Source organism: Rattus rattus, chromosome 1, assembly GCF_011064425.1.
Source record: "Rattus rattus isolate New Zealand chromosome 1, Rrattus_CSIRO_v1, whole genome shotgun sequence".
NCBI classification, from domain to species: domain Eukaryota; kingdom Metazoa; phylum Chordata; class Mammalia; order Rodentia; family Muridae; genus Rattus; species Rattus rattus.
The window spans coordinates 453,742-472,424 of NC_046154.1; the positions used below are offsets into that span (position 1 = coordinate 453,742).

The window sequence follows — 18,683 nt, forward strand, 5'->3', positions numbered from 1 at the left end:
TGAGCTCTCGGGATCGCTGGCAGCTATGGTGTTCCTCCACTGCAGGGACACAGCAGGGCCATGAACCCTCCTGTCCTTTAGCCCGACTAAAATAATAACATGGCCAACCCGGCCTATCTGTTACCTCTCTGAGAAGTTCTGGCAACTTCTCATGAACCTGATCTCACCGAGGTCCCAGCACTGCATCCACATCTCTTTGAGCGCCTTCTCCCTGATGAGTATCTTGTTCCAAACTCCCAGGGCCCAGCTTTTAGAGGAAGCTTCTCACTAAAATCAGCCCAGATGGCTTTCTACTTGTCTCTGGTATCCCTGAGGAGGCTCTGGACTCTTCTTTAGGGGAATACTCTGTCCGTGAGACTGCCTCCCTGTCCCAGGCCTCTCCACTACCTGAGCCTCTCCACCCTCCATTCTTCCAGAAGCTGGGGGATGCCTTAAATGTGGCAGAGTGGGATCCAGCCCTGTGCACACAGTCCATGTCCTGCGTCGACTTTCCGCCTTAAGCTTCCTGTGTTGATGTTCTAACCCCCAGCACCCCAGTCACCCAGGAGCATGCCGCAGGTTAAATTGAGCCCTCACTTGAAAGTGGTCCTTACAGGGTTGCTGAGGTCTGACCTAAGTTTAGGGATCTGGATGAACTGCTACCGAACGTGACTGCAGTTCCTACAGAAAGGAGGCATTCTGGGACAGCATACAGCCTAGTCCTATGCACAGATGTGCACAGATGCAACAGAGAGTAGGCTGAGGCTTTTGCAGGGCAAGGCTCGCCCAAAAACCCTCTGAAGCCAGGGAGACACCCTGGGCCTATTTTTCCATTTAGTTCTCAGAAGAACCAAAGTATCCGGGCACGGTCACACACACGTTTAATCTAAGTACTCAGGATTCAGAGGCAGGGATACTCTGTGAGTTCAAGGCCAGCCTGGTCTACAGATGAACTTAAGCTGTGGACGCATTGATCTTAACTTCCAACTCCCACACATGCAATCATTTAAACTGTTCAGCTTCCTGGTTTGGGGTACACTGTACTTCCAGGACCCCAGCAACTTGGATGATTGCCACCCCTCATCACAGAGGTTCTCTCGAGGCTCCCATGCAAAGAAAAGAGAGAAAGAAAGAAAGAAAGAAAGAAAGAAAGAAAGAAAGAAAGAAAGAAAGAAAGAAAGAGCGAGCAGGCACGTACTCACGCATGCATGCACACACACACACACACACACACACACACACACACACGCACACACACACACACTGTCCTTAATCATCTGTGAAATAGCAAATGGAACTCCCCACAGCAGAGAAAAGTGAAAACTGAGGGAAGACAGTCCACCCATTGAAGACCTGAGGTTTTTAAATTAAGGACAATTGGAGTGATTTTCAAAACAAACCAAAGTCAGAACAACCATGGAGTGTGGAGAGCGGGAGCACATTGCATTCATGTAAATCTGTATCATGCATGGGCACATCCTCAGGGGAAGGCAGAGTGACAGCCACCGCAATAAGACAGATAAGCTTCCCAGACACAGAGCACCAGTGCTATCCCATTCTCTGAGAAAGCCTCAGCTCGGGCTGACGTCCTCCAGCGACCAGACCCCACGTTTGCAATGATCAGAGCTCACTCCCGCTCATTTCCTTCTGCTCGGATGGCCTGTATAGGTGCAACACAACAGCTGAAGGCCCTCACACGGCAGCCTAATGGGCGTGTCCTAAGCAAGGCCAGGAAGTATGAGGATCCCTGATCTCCATTACAGGGTCCAGAGGGACTCAGATAATGACTTCCACAAGGAACCCACAAGGACGTCCAGCATGGCCTCTGAACGGCCTTCAGAACACCAGTCTTTGGTGTCTGCTGTGCTGTAGGTGTGGTTTGCTTCCCTGGAGTTTTTGTGTTGGAACCTGGTCTCCAGTATGTCACTGCTGCTGTACTGGGGGCCTTAAGAAGTAAGGGACCACATTCCAGTGGATGGCCTCACACCCGGGAGTAGGAAACACAAATTAGACTCAGTGAATTGGTTTTAAAATAGATGCCATAAAGTTGGGAGCAGTCAGGGAGGTAGGTTTAGATCAGGGAGGAGTAGAGAGGTGAATATGACCAAAATACATTGCATGAAATTCTCCAGGAACTAACAAAATACTAAATATATTTTAAAAAGGAAGTGAGGCGTATGTGAGGTAGAAAGGTCATTGCAGGTGTTGCCCTCTGGAGGGACTAATTCTGGTCTTACGGAATGATTTATTTGCCACTTGAAGGAGTCATTATAAAACGATTAAGATTGGCTCCTTAAGAGCTCCAATTACTTAAAAAAAAAAAAAATACCGTGACTAAAAGCAACTTGGGGAGAAGGGTTTGGTTCATCTTAACAACTCTAGGGTCACACCCCATCACTGAGGGAAGTCAGGGCAGGATCCTGGAGGCAGGAAGTGAAGTAGAGGCCATGGAGGAGCGCTGCTTACTGGATTGTTCCAGGCTTGCTCACTTGTTTGTTTTATACCACCCAGGACCACCTGGCACTGCTCCTAGTGAGCAGGCCTTGCATATCAATCATCAGCCAGGAAAATACCCCACAGGCTTGCCTACAGGCTAATTTGACGGAGGCATTTTCTTCAGTCGAGGTTTCTCTTCCCAGATGACTCTAACTCGTGTCAAGTTGACAAAAGAAATAGCCAGGATCCCCTCCCTTGCTTTCTGGGTCACGGTCTTGCCATGTGATGTCTACTTCTGGTGTACCTTCTCACCATGTTGGAGTGTCCACGTGCTGATACACCCAAGAGAGCTCTCCCTGCAGAGGAACAGATGGGGCTGACTGATTGGATATTTTACCTCCAAAATTGTGAGCTAAGTAATGTTTTTACTCTCAAAAGTACCCAGCCTTGGGTATTTTGTCTTAGCAATTAAAAGTGAGCATAAGACAGTCCTCAAAGGTTTCAGATTGTACCGGGATCCTCGGGATGTGGACTACAGGACTTCACAAAGGGTTAATTACACAGCTACACAGAGATGTCTCCAGCAATAGGGTGTGGTAGAGCCCTCCAATTCTTTTGTCAGGACATTAGATCTCTAAGACACGTCTCCATTGGAAAACACTATCTTAGAGCCACTTCTAGGTCATACTGAGAGCCGTCGCACAAGAAGATACATCACAGGGACAGAGCCCATCAGGACACAACTTGAGAGTCCCAGACAACACTGAAACCTGGAGCCCCAGGATTTTTTGTTTTTGTTTGTTTTGTGTGTGTGTGTGTGTGTGTGTGTGTGTGTGTGTGTGTGTGTGTGTGTTTCTGCTGGTTGACTCATTTTCTAGATGCTTTGCAGTAAGACTTTAGGAGAAGACTCATGCACAGATGGACTCTGGGCAGTCTACAAGCCAGAATCCGAGAACAGGACAGAGGCACCCACATGAAAGGGAGTTTGGGCAGGAGCTGCTGGGGAAAGAGCCAGATGAGAGCGGTAGGTAGCAGCTCTGGGTCACTGCTGAGTTCAAAATCTCTATTTCATAGGGTTTTACAAGCCCTTTGGAATGTCAAGCACCTTGTGAATATTACAGAGGGATGAGGCATTAACTTTAAATAAGCCAAGAACAACGGAGAACCATGAAGTTGTCAGCTTCAAGCCACACTCATCTGGTTGGCTCACAGGACGATTTTTGCAAAGGATTCTCCTCCGAGTGAGACACTGAGGCCTGAGGTGGACAGGAGGTAGAGTGGGGAAACGTGAACTTGGTGTACTGACAGATCGCACTGCAGGCTCAGTCTTAAAGCAGGGCTTTGGAGAGACTGTGTTTATCACTGATAATGCCAGACCTCTGTTTCCTAGCAGAAGAGGTGTCCAGTTGGAGAGTCCCCCACCCGGCTGGAGAGTCAGTTTTGATGTTAATTGTCAGGGCGGCCATCATTAAATTCTTGAGGCCTCTATTCACTGTCATCATCAGTGACATGTACTCTATATCAGTGACAGAATTGGTGGCTTTAAAACTGTGCCCAGAGATCTCTGAGAAAGTGTCTCCAGATATCTGGAGGGGACCAAAGGGTGAGAGGGCTCACCCTGACCCTGCTTCATGTGCTTGCCTTGGGTCATGGAAGAGCTCCTTAAATAAAACTTAGACTCCCTGGACCGAGTCAGAGTGCCAGGACTCACCGTGTAGGGTGTTGTAAGAGCGAGTACTGTCAGGCACGTAAGGGTGCAGTCGGGGAAGGGGCACAGCCCGCACAGGCTCACATAGTGTTAGGTGCTGCAATGTAACAGATGCTGCTGCTGGAGTCCCCTGTCTACCTTCCCCTCACACTATCATCAGTCCATGAAGTCCCTCCCTGGGGGCCTGTGTTTAGTTGTCTCTGTGTCCTCACAGATAAGCCCAGTGCCTGGTGCAGAAGTGCCATCAAGGTAAAGAGGTGGCACACCCAGGCTCTGATCCTTAAAAACTTAAAAACTCAGGCAAATGCCCGGGTCGTCTTAGAGCCTCTGTGTATCCATCTTTACACGGAAAGCCTGACCCAGGATTAGATGAGTGTGGATCCTGGAGGGGAGCGACGGCAGCTGTGATTCAGCTCTAGCCCAGCTCCCAACATGGCTCTCCTGAAGCAGAACAGCTGTTTTACCTGCCTTATAACCTGGGCCCGGACTGACTGCAGTGTTGTATGTAGAAGAAAAGGGGAGCCGCAGAAACTTAAAGATACCCTCGCCTGCTCAAGCCTTTACCATCTGGTATATAGGATAGGCTTAGAGCCGATCTGGCTAGCCACCCCGGTTCTCCATAGTGCAAACCTCAAGCGGCCGCTAAACCTAAAACAATAGGATCTACAAGCCGTGGTAGGAGACAAAGCTCTGCAGGTTGCACAGCAGAAATTAACGGGTCAGGGCTAAGGCTACCCATCAGGAAAGCTGCAGAAAGTGAGGGCTCCCGGCAGGGCGGCTCCAAAGACAGTGATGCTCCCTTGCCCTGGTCGTGATGAAGGGGCTGGCCATTCTGGCAATGGGTCCTCCAGTATCTGCTCTGTGGGGACACTAAGTGGTACCACCCTGATTTATAGCAGCATCTCCCCAAGTTTTAGAAAGGCTGCACCAGGGAATAGCGAAGACAAATCAATAGGACATCCTCTCTTGATCTTTGACATGCAAGCCTTTCTTCAAGCAGCAGCTGAGGGAGTCTATGCTGTGGTTCTTCATGACAAAATCCTGCACCCCAGACTATGTGCTTTGTCTTCTTTCTCCCTCCCTCTCTCCTCTAGCTTCAGGGACACAAGAGCATCTGAAGTATCCCTTGTACCTCCCGAGAGAGCTGTCTCCCCAGTGCCCTTCTTCAGAGGGAACCTGAAGCAGTCATATTTACATTATCTGATACGTCTTCACTCCTGACTGAATGCTTAGAGTAGGAGACTGGGTAGTCAATGGCCCATGGTATGGTACAGGATGGAGGAGGAGAGAGAGGAGATAGTGGAGGGGTGGGAGCTCATGGTGGTGTTTGTCAGCCTCCAGGGGCTGGGCACCAGGGGGTCAACCTATTCCTGGCTCCTCCAGCTCTGTCAGCCCCCATGCCTGACACTCTTTTTACATTGTGGTACAAAATACAGACATGAAATCTCCACTCTTTTGGAGGATGGTACCTAGGGCTCCATGCTTGCTAGGTACACCCTCCCTGCAGGGAGCCACACCCCGGCCCTTCGCCATTTTGAAGTGTCCAGTTCTAAGGCACTCAGGACAATCCGGTGCTTTCTCATGCACCACCATCCACTTCTGGAATGCTTACGTCTGTCACAGCCGAAACTTGGCAGCATAACACCAGCCCTCTCTTCTTTCTGCCCTGCTCCTGCCGGTTTCTGACTGCTCTCTGGGGCCCTGCCTGTCCTGAGATTGTGGCTACACTTTGTAGCTCCCAAAGGTGGAAGCAGACACTATTGTCTCTGTGTGACTGGAGTCCTGTGTCTTCAACCATTCATGTGTCTGTCCTCCTTTCTCTTCTCAGGGCTTTACTCTTTAGTGTCTGCGTCATCCCAACAGCTTGGCCCATCCCTCTGCCTCAGCTCTCCTTCTTCAGGCCACATCCAGACGCCTATGAAAACCCCTTTCCTGCAGTCTATAAGCCTCTGATGATTCCTAATAGCTCCCCATTGAGACAGAACAAAATCCCCATCTAGGGTTTGATGTTGTCAAGACGTGGTGCCCTTGACACCTTCCCAGAGTACAACCTGGGGAGGGTGGTTATGTAACAAATGCTCCCCCCACATACACCCTCGTGACTACCCGAAGACATCACATCCCAGGCAGGGACAGAGAGGAGCACGGTCTCATTTGACATCTCTTCTCAGTGCTCAGCCCCGGCCGGGCTCAGAGGAAGATCACAGCAGCTGCTGGTGGGTTGTCATCATGGGACACAAGCACAGTGGGTCCCACCTCAGGTCAGCAGCCAGCTAGGGAAGAAAGTCAACCATCACTCGGCTGAGTGTGGAAGGGGAAGACGAGGTAAGGAATGTTAGGGACAAGTTCAAGGTCATAAAATGAGAGAGAATTATTACAACAGCCACTCCCCTACTGTGCTCTGTGGCACCTAAGAAACAACTGCCCATAGGCATGAGTTTCCTGTCTCTAGGATGTTGTCCCTTGTGACCTGTCCAGAGAGAAAAGGGGAAGAAGCAGGAAGTAGGCAAAGTTCTCAGAATGGTCAAGGTGCAAATCCCTGGCCTTCTCACATTTGCAGGACAACCCCCCCCCCACACACACACGCATAAAGCAGCCCAGTTCCACCCGCCATTGATTCTCCCAGGCAGGACTGCTGTGATGGTTAATCCTGACACAGTCCCCTTGACAGGATCTAGAGCCACCTAGAGAGAGCTCTGGGTATGTCTGGGAGGGACTTTCTAGACTGTATGACTTGAGGTTGTAAGAGCCATCTTGAATGTGGGTCCTGTATAGAAAGGGGAAGGTGAACTGTACACCAGCACTCAGCTGTCCCTGCTTCCTCACTGCAAACGCAGTGTGACCTCTGCCTCGTGCTCCTCCACGGCTTCTCCACCACGGTGATCAATGGACAGACCGTACCTTCAAACCTTAAACGTGGAGAACCCCTTCTTTCCTTAAGCTGCTTCTGACTTGTAGTTTGTTACAGCAATGAGACAAGTGACTCACACACCTGCTGTGATTTTTTTCCTTCTGCATCCCCAGCTGATGTACTGGGGTGAGCAGAGGGTCCCGGTGGTATCTGGACAGGATGACAGGGGCTGGGGATGTGTTGTTGGACAGGGCAGTTAGATTCCAAGGATCCCACCCAGGAAGCAGAGAGGAAGGAGGAGGATCCATGAGAGCTGAGGTTCCGGTTGAATGTAAAAATACAAGTTCAGTGGGTGGAAGAGACGCCCTAGCCAATGGTGTCTACCATGCAAGCATGAGGATCTGGGCTTGATGTTCAACATTTATATAAAAAGCCAGGTAAAGTGGTGTCTAGGTTGGGATGTGACGACAAATGGATCCCTGGGGCTGTTGTCCAGACAGACAGATTGATATAATAGGCATATGTCATATTCTAGTGAGAGACCCTGTCTCAAAATCAAGGTGGACACACACACACACACACACACACACACCATACACACACACACACACACACACACACCACACCATACACACCACACACACACACACACACACACACACACATCACACATACACACACACACACACACACACACACACCACACACACACACACACACACACACACACACACACACACACACACACACACACACACACACACGCTATAACGCGTATTTATTTAAAAGCCCACTGGTCATGCAGACAAGCTCTCCTCTACACTAAGTCTTCTCTTGTTTGTAACTGAACCCAGAGAAGATGGGTTGGTGTCATGTGTAGAACAGCCAATAGACCAGGAGGAGCGAGGTCATGGGACAGCCTCAGAGGCCATTCCTCAGGCACAGCCGGCACTTTGCCAACTGGCGAAGAGAAAACAGCATGCCCTGAGAGCTTCCCAGAGGGAAGAGGTTGAGGCTTTCCTGAGGTCACCAAGACATGGATCTCTGACCAACACAAGGAACACCTCAACAAAGGTGATGCCCCAGAAGTCACTGGGCTGCCCCATCAGTTAGGAGCACCTGTCACTGCAGGCACGTGACAGAGGCGATAACTCTAGGAGAGGCCTCCCAGAGGGGGCTGACATCACAGCTCCTGGGGCTGTGGTGGAGCTGATGCAGTCAAAGGCCCTTTGGAGTCTGGTTCTGTCATGAAAGATGTGTTTGCGGCGATGCCTGGAGGAGGCTCAGCCATCATTAGAGCCTTGTCTTCTGCCTCATGTGCTTTTCTTTTCTTGGGCTGAGCTCCTTCTGTGAGTCATGTGGGAAAGCACCTTCTAAACCAGTGGGGACACTGAACACAGGGTTTGCCTGTCACTCTCAGCAGCTGCTGTGACTCCCAGCCCAGAGAGAAAGAGAGAGAGAGAGAGAGAGAGAGAGAGAGAGAGAGAGAGAGAGAGAGAGAGAAAGGTGCGCACATATGCACAATGTCAGCAGGGCTCCAGGGCAGTGATCTGAAGCCCCCTAGCTTCCCGCACCTGCCCCCCAAGCTGCCCTCAGCTACCTCCCAGCTGCCCCTGCCCCCACCCAGACCTCGAAGTGCCTCCTTCCTTGTTAGCTTTCTGGTTCTGACTGCCTTGGCTCTGGCCAGGCTCCGAGTCCCTGTTCAGGAGGGTTCCAGAAGCCAAACCTTATAACACAAACAGGAGAGGCTGTCAGAGTTGGTGGGAGTAACTGCACAGGTTTATGGCCCTGTCCACAGAAAGGCAACTCTTCTGGGGCCCAGCACTAAGGCTTGCAGTTTTAGTGCTGCAGAGAGAGAGGGAGGGAGAAAGAGATATAGATAGATAGAGATAGGGATAGACGGATGGATGGATGGATAGATAGATAGATAGATAGATAGATAGATAGATAGATAGATAGATAGATAGGGAGAGGGGAAGAAGGGGAGAGGGAGAGAAAGGGAGAGGGGGAGAGAGGGTGTTGCAGACAGACAGGCAACAAGCTGGGATGAGGCTCGGCTGGTCATTTACCCAGCATGCCCAAAGCCTTGATTTTATCCCTAGCACATCACAAACACAGAGTGGTGTCACATTCACATCTGTAATCCCAGCACTCAGGGGGAGAATCAGAAGTTCCTCAGATACATAGCAAGTTCAAGGCCAGCCTGGGCTACAGGAGAACCAGTGTGGGGTGTGCCTGTTGAATTTGATGGCTGAGTCACTGTGAAGTGAACGTGAACTTGAGGAGAAGCTCTGGGCTCCTCCTGTCACCACCTGGCCTCACAGTGGGCATTCGTGGGAATAGAGCCATATAAAATATGGAGCACATTTGATACTTTTTTGACTGGTCCAATGCTGGGCAGTATGGAATAGATCTACCATACCTTGAACAAAAGGCTAATTTGCTTAACAAAGAGAGTTCTTACAGTGATAAACAATGAAAATAGAACAGCCGGGGGCGGGAGGGTGGCTAGGGAAGGAATAGGCAGTTCCATAAGATGAAATGGGTCGTTCATCGATCGCTGCATAGATGATGAAACCCCACGCTGGTCAGGGCTCACCTGTAGAAGGACAGGGCCAAAAGCCCAAGAACAGCCCATGGGAATGACCCAAGGGGTGGTGGCACCCTCACAGGACAGGAGGAGACATTGTCAAGTGTCTTCCAAAGCCACCTGAGCCAAAAGCCCAGCTGTCAGTGTGTCGTAGCCTTTGACAGCAGTTTCATTTCCAGGCACTGACCCATGGAATTTTACAAAGACCTATGTACAGACTGCCTTGTTACAATCCACTGCCCGATCCTGCAAACCCGAGAGCTCATCACAAGTGGGACTCTGGGTAAATAAGTTGTATTGAAACACACTGGAACGCTGATGACATCCCACTGAGGCTGTTATCGTGTCATATCGCCACAGCTTGTCACAGAAAGGAAGAAGAAGAAGAGGAGGAGGAAGAGGAGGAGAAGGAGGTGGAGGAAGAGGAGGAGGAGGAGGAGGAGGAAGACCAAGACCAAGACCAAGACCAAGACCAAGACCAAGACCAAGACCAACATGGGTGTGTGTGTGTGTGTGTGTGTGTGTGTGTGTGTGTGTGTGTGTGTGTGTGTGTGTGTGTGTTCAGTTCCCACAGAAGCCAGGAAGGAGAGGGTGGGGATCCCCTGGAGCTGGAGTTACCATGGTCGTGAACCACCCAATGTGAACCACTGGGAACCAAACTTGAGTACTTTGAAAGAGCAGCAAGCACTCTTATGTGCAAACCATCTTTCCAAGCTACTCTTGACTTTATTTTGGGATAAGGCTCTGAACTCATTCTGTAGCCCAGGAAGGTTTTCAACTTGTAATTCTCCTGCCTCAGCTTCTCTGGTAGTTGAGATGACAAGCCTAAGCCAGGTACAGAGACGTTTCCCTTCTTCCATCCCTTTAGGGTTGGAGATGAAGCTCAGGGCCTAGAGAATGCTCGGCAAGCACTTTACCAGCGGCCCCTGCCTCACAACCTTCATTCAGTACCCAGTGCACAGCAGCCCCGGGCACACCATGCAGTCTTGCCAATGCTGGGGAAGGAACTTTCATTATTCCCATTTTACAGACAAAGAGAGCTGGACGCAGAAAAGCGAAGTAACCTAACTGGGCCAGCCTTTGAGGGCTGCCACAACAAAGGATCAATTCTGACACAGTTCGGAGGGCAGACATCCTAAATCAAGGTTAACCAGCGAGCTTAGTTCCTGCTGGGGAAGTCTGGAGGTGGGCAGAGTGCAGGTTGCCCCTGACTCTGCCTTCACTGTGGTGACGGTTTGCAGTCCCTGGTGTACCTAGCCTGTCACTGCTTTTCCCAGTGTCCAGCCACCTTGCCATGTGGCTCCTTATAAGGACACCAGACATTGATTGGCCTTAGGACCACTCACTCTATCTGGTATAACCTCACCGTAACTAACCACATTTGCAAAGACCCTATTCCCACATAAGGTGCCATTGTGGGGGTCTGGGTGGTGTAGCTGGGGAGGGTACACTAGGCCAGCATGCTTGAGCCAGGTCATAGAGCTGAAGCTCAGATCCAGCGAACAATCAGGCTGTACTTACCATCCCTGCTGTGCACGGTCTTCCCATAGCATTCGAGATAACACTTACTTAGCATGGACCGTGTCTCAGGCATTGGATATATATGCGTCACCACCACCCCCTGTGACATTACATGTAAGTGATTTAATCTTGACAACAACCCACTTTATAGGTTGACCAAGACACAGACGAGGTAAAAGCTACCTGAGGTTACATAGTCTGTGATTGTTGTGACTGTTCATATCTTGAGATACGAAGCCAAGGAGCTGCTCTCCAGAGTCCAAGTTCTTAGCCACTGTGGTAAGCTTCTTAAACTGCTGGCAATGTGCGGCTTTTACAAGAAGCTTGGTGGTGTGTTGTCATGACAACATGCGGAGAACCAGAGCTCATGACGCTTTTTTGTCTCTAGAAAGACCCGTGTGTGCCCTTCCTTGCGTCAGACGTGAAAAAGCTGCTCTCACCTCCTCAGTTGCCAGCACTGAGAAGGAACTAATCTGAGCTTCCAGAAACAGTTAGGACCAGCTAGGACGCTCACATGGTACTCTTCCCTGTGTTGGGCATCCATGCTTCTGAATGGGCTTCAGGGGGTCTCTGCACTGCCCTAAATGCTACGTGAGCCGCCACGTGAATGAACATACTCATTTTTCTATAGCAAGGACCCATAGCACTAATCAGAGTCTCATAATTGTAATTTTCCAGGTTTCTTCCGTCTTTAAGAGTATGCCTGTCTCTATTAGTTTCCTTGCCCATCTAGACCTACTTTGAGCCATCTCACTTTTAAGGAAGCAAGCAGAACTCGATTCTCACACAAGCACACACAGCACCGCCATCCAGAGTTCTGGAATCTCCCTGCGTTTGCACAGGGCAACAGGAGACCTTCATGTCTTCCTCTCTATCGCTTTTCGATCTGCACACTGCTGGGTGTCTGCCGTTTCAGCATCTCAGCTCTCTCAGGTCCCCACCCCAACACTGACCAAAAGCTCACAGACACCAAACTTGTAAGCAGTGTGCTGACCAGGAAGAGCCCCTGACTTGCAGCCAGGGTGCAAACGCATTCCTCTGTAGATTTCAGAAAGCACTGTCTTAGGGTCAGCATTGGGAGAAAGTGCGTGTGGGTATGGGTGGGACGAAGGCTTTACTGAGGCTATAAGAGACATTAGCGGCAGTTAGGTGCATTACTTGAGGGCATAGTCCAGCTTATTAGAAGCTCTCTTTGGAAATTCACACTGTTGAGCATTATCTTGTACCTACTGAGCTAGAATCTGCACCTTTACAGAAAGATTCCCCATGACTGAGATGCCCAGTCACGAGTGAACCATTGACATAAACTAGGAAGGCCCTTGTTCCTTGAGTTATAACCCTGGACAGCACTTCAGGATTCTGGAATATGTACCCCGATTCCTGCTGGGGTCCATTGTCTAATTATAACACACAGGTATGGCACCTTCTGTCTCTCCTTCCTCCACAGGATCACTGTGAGTTTCAAATGACATGATTGATGTCATCAGCTGTTCAGCGTGACGGGGCCGATGGGGGCTGGGGACTTGACAGGAGCCAGGCCAAGTCTGCTTCCTGACCCATGAGGCTGATTGCCTGGTGGATGGGAAAACACGTAAACGCCGGGTGCTGTGAGCTGTAAGCGTGTCGTTGCCATGCCTTAGTCACTCACTCATTTATTCCTCTGTCAACCATTATTAGAACCTGCGTGGCAGCAAGCACTGAGCTCTGATCCAGGTACCACATACAGACATACAGGAGCTACCAACCCTGCCCTCCAACAGCTTCCTGTCTGCCCAGGCAGAGAGGCAGCAGATGGGCCCAGTTTGAGCATGCCAGTGCTCTGAGGGTTCGAGGGGAGCACAGGTGAGAGACACCAAGGAGCTGGGAGAGCAGCAGCCCAGGCAGAGGGAGAATGGAGGCACAGGCAGGGAAACATGTGTGACCATTGAGAAGGTTCAAAGAATCTGGGGCAGGCCTGACAGGGATTTCAAAGTAGCCTGGGACCAGAATCTATTACATGCTAAGAGATCTCAGGTCTTTACTAGGAAACGGGGAATCCCCCAAAAGAACATTGAAAAGGCCATGGTTCTGCTTTGGGAAGCTCTTTGAATGTCAGCACAACCCCCCCCCAAAAAAAACCACACACCCCTTTAAGAGACTCTGACAATAGCCTGGAGTAGAGACGCCTAAGTCCTTGACTGCGGTGATGAATGTGGGCTTACGATTGGATAGGAGCTGTAAAGGAAGGCAGGACTGACTGAATGACTATGTAGAAGGGACCGTGAAGGGAAGGGAGGCTCTGTCTTGATGCCTGGGTGCACGGTGTCTTTGGTGACCAAGATGAGAACACAAGAAGATTGACAGGCGAGGCCAAGGCTGGGTCTGTTGAGGTTGAAACAACTTTGGGAGCCATACTGGCTTTGTCCAGTATGCAGGAGCCTGGGGCTAACAGAAACGGGAGAGGGGGTGGGACGAGAGGCCATGAGAATTCAAAGCAGCTGCACTGAAGGCCGGGCAGAAGATGAGGCCATGAAGAAGGCAGAGTGAAGCCAAGAGGCGTCTCCACTTTCCTTGGCTTATCCGGGCACTGGAGGAAATGTGTCCAATGGTTACTGCCACACTAATATCCCAGAGTAAAAGGCATCCTGGGAAAGGGGGCCTGGGGGCATAAAGGGACAGGGGCATAGAGGTGGGACCTGTCTTCTCCCCTGAGTCCCACCTTCTCAGGCACTGTGACACCGAGCCTATCCCAAAGCTCACCTCCATGAAGTGACATGACGGAAGGCACGAGTGAAATGCTTGAGTTCGTTTAGCATTTCTATCAGACAAGGAGCCCGTGCCTCAGCCCAGAAGACTCAGAAGACCATGTCCTAGGTCGGTTCCCATGAGCTCATTCTTTCATAATCACTGAGAGCAGCCGAGAAGCTGGTGCCATCATGATAAACCAGAAGATTTTACAAAACGAACGGAAAGAGAGATGGCCCCCAGCGCTGTGAGATTGAACTCCGGTTAATCCCAGAAAGCAGGCCTCTGGCTTTAAACTAATAATGACTCTTAGCAGCCAAATAATTGATCTAGCTGGTGTTTTGGCTTTAAGGGAAAGTGAACTGGCCTCATTAGAAATGTTGGCAGCCTGGGCTGGTCCATTAGTAAGACTGAAAAATCAAAACAGTGTCCGGAAGAAGCCATATGACTGGGCTCAGCAGAAGTCATCAATAGATGACATCATCTCAGAAGTTAGCAAGCCAAGGTCACAAGGCCTCCGGAGCAGGGTCAGCTCACCCTTCGTGGCTCACAGATACTGAGTCAGCCAGGGGACACAGGGGCCCAGACCAGGCCCTGCTTCTTTTTACACCCCCCAGCCCCCCCTTTATTTCTGCTCAGGAACGTCTAGAGGGTTGAAAGCCATTTACAAAGTTGCATGCGGCACGTCCTTAAGGAAGGCCCTCAATCCTGCCACGGGCACACCCCTCAGATTCTCTTCCGCTCTGTGGTCGCCCCTGATTTGCCTCTAACACTTATCTGTTGGCCCTCTCATAAACACAGAGGCCTGCCCCAGCCCCTACGACCCTTCTCATCTAAGCTTTGAGAGAGACTTGGGAGCTATCTTAAGCTCCGGCCTCTGCCTCCCTAACCACATCCTCACGAGGAACCGGGCAGGTTCCAACTAAGCTCAGGGTTTGCCCATCATCAGTTCCTACCGCAGCCTGAATGAAGTGTCCACGATTGTTAGCCCTGTTGTACACAGGCGGAAACTGAGGAGGCAACCTGGGTCTCCAGTCAATCCTAGTTTTTAATGCTCCACCATGCTGCAACCAAGTCCCCAGTGCCCACCCCTAATTCTGATGGAGTCTCCCCACTTGTCAAGATCCTATCCCTGTTTAGTAACTGTCTGCCCACCTCTCCACTAGGCTCTTGGAAAGCCACCATCCCCCCCCCACTCCTATCCCCACACCACCACCACCCACACACCTGGACTTCTGGGGTCCCATCACAGATCGGGTGCCCCAGATTTCCCCTGCACTTCCCTTTTCTCCTGCTAGAGGGCTTCCCAGAGGGCTTCCAGCTCTACCCACTCCAGCACCACTAAAGACCATCCTGTCCACTAAGGTCATTTCCCAAGGTTGCACCGAGTGGGTCGCAGAGCTTGGAACTGGGGGCCTGAACTCCAGGCTATTCCCCTTTATTGCTTAGAGCTGACACCACCTCGTCCCTGGGTTCTGTCGTTTAGCTGCAGTGAGGAGCCCCGCCCACAAAGGGGAGAAGGTGTGAGACTCCGATAAGGTGGGCTGGGCTATATTTAGAGGACTCTAACTTCCCACTTAGGATGCCAGGCACCCAAGGGCCAATGGCTGTCTAAACCAAGGACTGTGAGACTAGCTCGTTAGAGATAAGATGCCTGACTGACAGGCTCCCTGTCTTCACTCTGCCTGTTTGAGGGTTGAGTCGGTGGGAACCTTCCTATTTGGTTGGCTTGAGTCCTCTTTCACTCATTTATCAGCCAAGCTCGGAGATAGCTTTAGAGAAAGCTGGGCAGTCTTCTGGATCTATAACTAGACTCTGCATGCTATTACCGCAGCCTGGGAAAGTCCCAGACATTAGCAGATCACAAAAGAGGGGCTCAGAGAGTCCCCAGACCTGCGGGGAAAGGTCCCTAAGAGACAGGAAAGGCAGGCAGACTGCAGTGGGGGGGGGCGTTGCATGACCTTGAGCAAAAGGCTCTGAAGCCCTTACACGGGTGACAAAGGGACCTAGGGAGAAAGATCAACCCTAATTGAATCCCCACTTAAAACCGAACCCAGGGTCTGGGTTTAGGGTCCGGCTCTGTTGTGGCCAGGTCTTCAGGAATCTCATGGGGAAGTTGAGCACTGCGCTGAGAGAGGTAGCTAGGCAGAGAGCTGGGGAGCTTCACGGTTAAAGGAGAATCACAGGTGCCACACAGGCCACTGAACTGCCCGAGACTGCCCAGTTCATTTGGTCACTTGTTTTGCCAAGGTACTGCTAGCAACTCAGCCTAGAGATGCCCCAAGCACCCCAGGTACACTTCACAGGCTATTCCCAGGGCCCTAGTGGGTCCTTCATCAGGACCTGAGTTCCAAGAGCTACCAAAGTCTCCGACTACTGCAGCCGCATCCCCAGCATCCCTACCCTGAAACTGGAGAACAGGTGACGGGGAGTGTGGGCAGTTCAGAGCATGCCTGGCCGCTCTCGTGGCCTCGGGTACCATCCCCCCGAAGGACCCTAACTCCACCTTACAAATGGTCAAACGAGGTCCAGAGAAGAAGGGATTACCTAGGCCACCTACTCCCGAGGTGGAGACAGCCGGTGGCTCCTGCTTCTAGGCTCTTTCTCATCCTACCTGGCTGCGCAACGCTATAAACCTCGCTAGTTCCAGCAGTTTGGGAAACTTTTCCGGCGCCGGCCAGATCGGTGCTCTGCGGACTCAGCATCCCCCGAGCCACCGTGGACCCCCTTCCTCCCCAGAGTCCCAGGAGGGCTCATACCCAGCTCGCAAAGTGCCGATGCCCACGGGGGGCACCCCGGGCGGCTCCCAAGGTCTAGCGCCCCGGGCAATCTAACTAGGGTCGCGCGCGTCAGGCTACGGGAACGCTTTGCGCCAGCGACCGGATCTTCAGGCTGGGGAACTGGACCCCGAGCCCCGAAGGCCACCCGAGGCGGCGGCTATTTATAGAGGGAGCCGTGCTCAGTCCCTTCTCGGCGGCGGCGACAGCTGAATATTTTGCCCAGATATGGCTGCGCCCCGGCGCGGCGGCAGGGAACCCCGCGAGGCCGAGGGGAACCTAGGGCTGGCAGGCGGGGGGTCTTACCGGGATGCGGGGCGGCGCGAGCGCGGGCGGCGGCAACGAGCGGAACGCGGGGCTGGGTGAGTTCCCTGGCGGCCGCGGGTGGGAAGCCGGGGGCGGGCCCTGCTCCGCTGTCACTGCGCCCCGCCCCACCCCACCGCCCTCCCCGCCCTCCGGCTCCACCAGGGGCGCCGGGGTGCTGCGCGGTCTCCGGCTGGGGAGAGACACCCGCTAGGGGGATCTAGGGCCACCCCGAGTCCGAGCCAGGTGAATGTGTGGTTCCCTGCCTTGTTCTCGGTTTCCCCAACTTGTCTCGGGAAGATTTTAAGCTACGTTGGAGGTATCCCGTCAAAGACGGGCAGATCACTATTCTAGAATGTTCCAGTAGAGTCTGTCCAGCTACACCTTGCTTCCTTTGAAGAGGCAACTTGTCGCCTCTTCCCAGCAGGCCTGCCAGGACTGGCACGCGCCCAGGGCTTAATAGCCACCCCTGGACGCGCAATTCCAACGCAGAATTGAACGCCTTCTCCCTACAAAGCACTGACAGAATGGAGCTTCCGAAATAACCACTTAAAATAATCGGAACGAAAGTTCCTCCTTCTTGAAAGGCTAATGTGTCCTCTCCAGAACAAACCACTTAAACCCAAACCGACGCCTCAAGTGTTTCAATAAACAAATGGCTCCTATCAAAGAATCCAGACAGACACGCGGGGCCTGGAGATGGGAAGGGGGGCGTCTCAGTTGGATTATCCTAATTTACTTTTTGGGGAGGGAAACCCTAATCTTGCCAAGGAGAAACGCTGGAGAGTACAGAAAGTATTTTCCTAACGCATTACTGTATTATAAAACCCTCGCCCTATTAAGACTGCCCTTTTCAAGGGAGAAGTGGGGTGTATTTTTAAACAAAGCAGGGAGTTACCATTCCCAACGACTTATTTTTAAGGGTTTTTGTTGTGGGTATAAATACTTTCAGGGCACATCTTAGTGTGTAGCTTCCTGAATTTTTCCAGTAAGAACACCTGTGCAAGCCAACCAGCAGCCTGTCCTCCCCCCCCCAGTCACCCACCTCTTCCTCCTAAGAAGCTTGCTTTCTGGACCCTTCCAGAACTTGTCCTTGCTATCAGGTTGGGCCTCTTGCTCACAGCTGAGGTTAGTTTGTGATGCACCATTTTTTCTCAATGTTCAAGTTATAGGTTTCATCCTGAGTGAATTTTCCATGCGAACATAATATGGTATTTTCATATAAATACATCCCATTGCAAAAGTCTACTTTGCTATTAGTGGAATTAGGGATGTTACAGTGTGGCTCAAATCATTCTTTCTCATTGTCTGCAGGAAGTTGACTGCCCAAGCTCAGCTCTAGGAGAGATGAGCACTGGATTAATGCTACTTGCAAGTGGTTTCCACTTGGGTTAAACCACTTCCGTGGAACAAGAATTGCTACATTGTAGCTATGCTGGTAGAGAGTTATGGTGTCCACTGAGGTTCTGACCCACAATGCCAATGCCCTGTGTCCACATTTGCTGACACCTTTTTGTTTATCGGCCAATTGGATTTTTTTGTGTGTGCAAAGTGTTCCTCCAAACTTCTTGCCCATTTTTACCAAACACATCCAATATATGAACATGATATGGACACATACCATATACCACATATATAATATGTAACAGTGTGTATTCTTCCACTTTGCCCCTTCCTCCTCTTCCAGCCTTTTGAGGACAGCTGTCCCTGGCTCCCAGGGGTTCTGCCAGCTCTCTCTGGCACTCTGCTACCTTAGGCCCTCACACACAGGTCTCTGGTCCACCTGAACTGACT

At 51.3% G+C, this 18,683-nt stretch overlaps 1 protein-coding gene across 1 annotated transcript in view; it reads right to left on the reverse strand.

Moving 5' to 3' along the window:
* Tmod1 (tropomodulin 1) overlaps positions 1-16,972 on the reverse strand; it is a 71,547-nt gene extending 54,575 nt beyond the window's left edge. The window contains exon 1 of the mRNA XM_032891120.1: positions 16,893-16,972. The gene's annotated coding sequence lies outside the window, so the exon portion shown is untranslated. The remainder of the gene's footprint in view (positions 1-16,892) is intronic.
* Between the last annotated feature and the right edge of the window lie 1,711 nt (positions 16,973-18,683).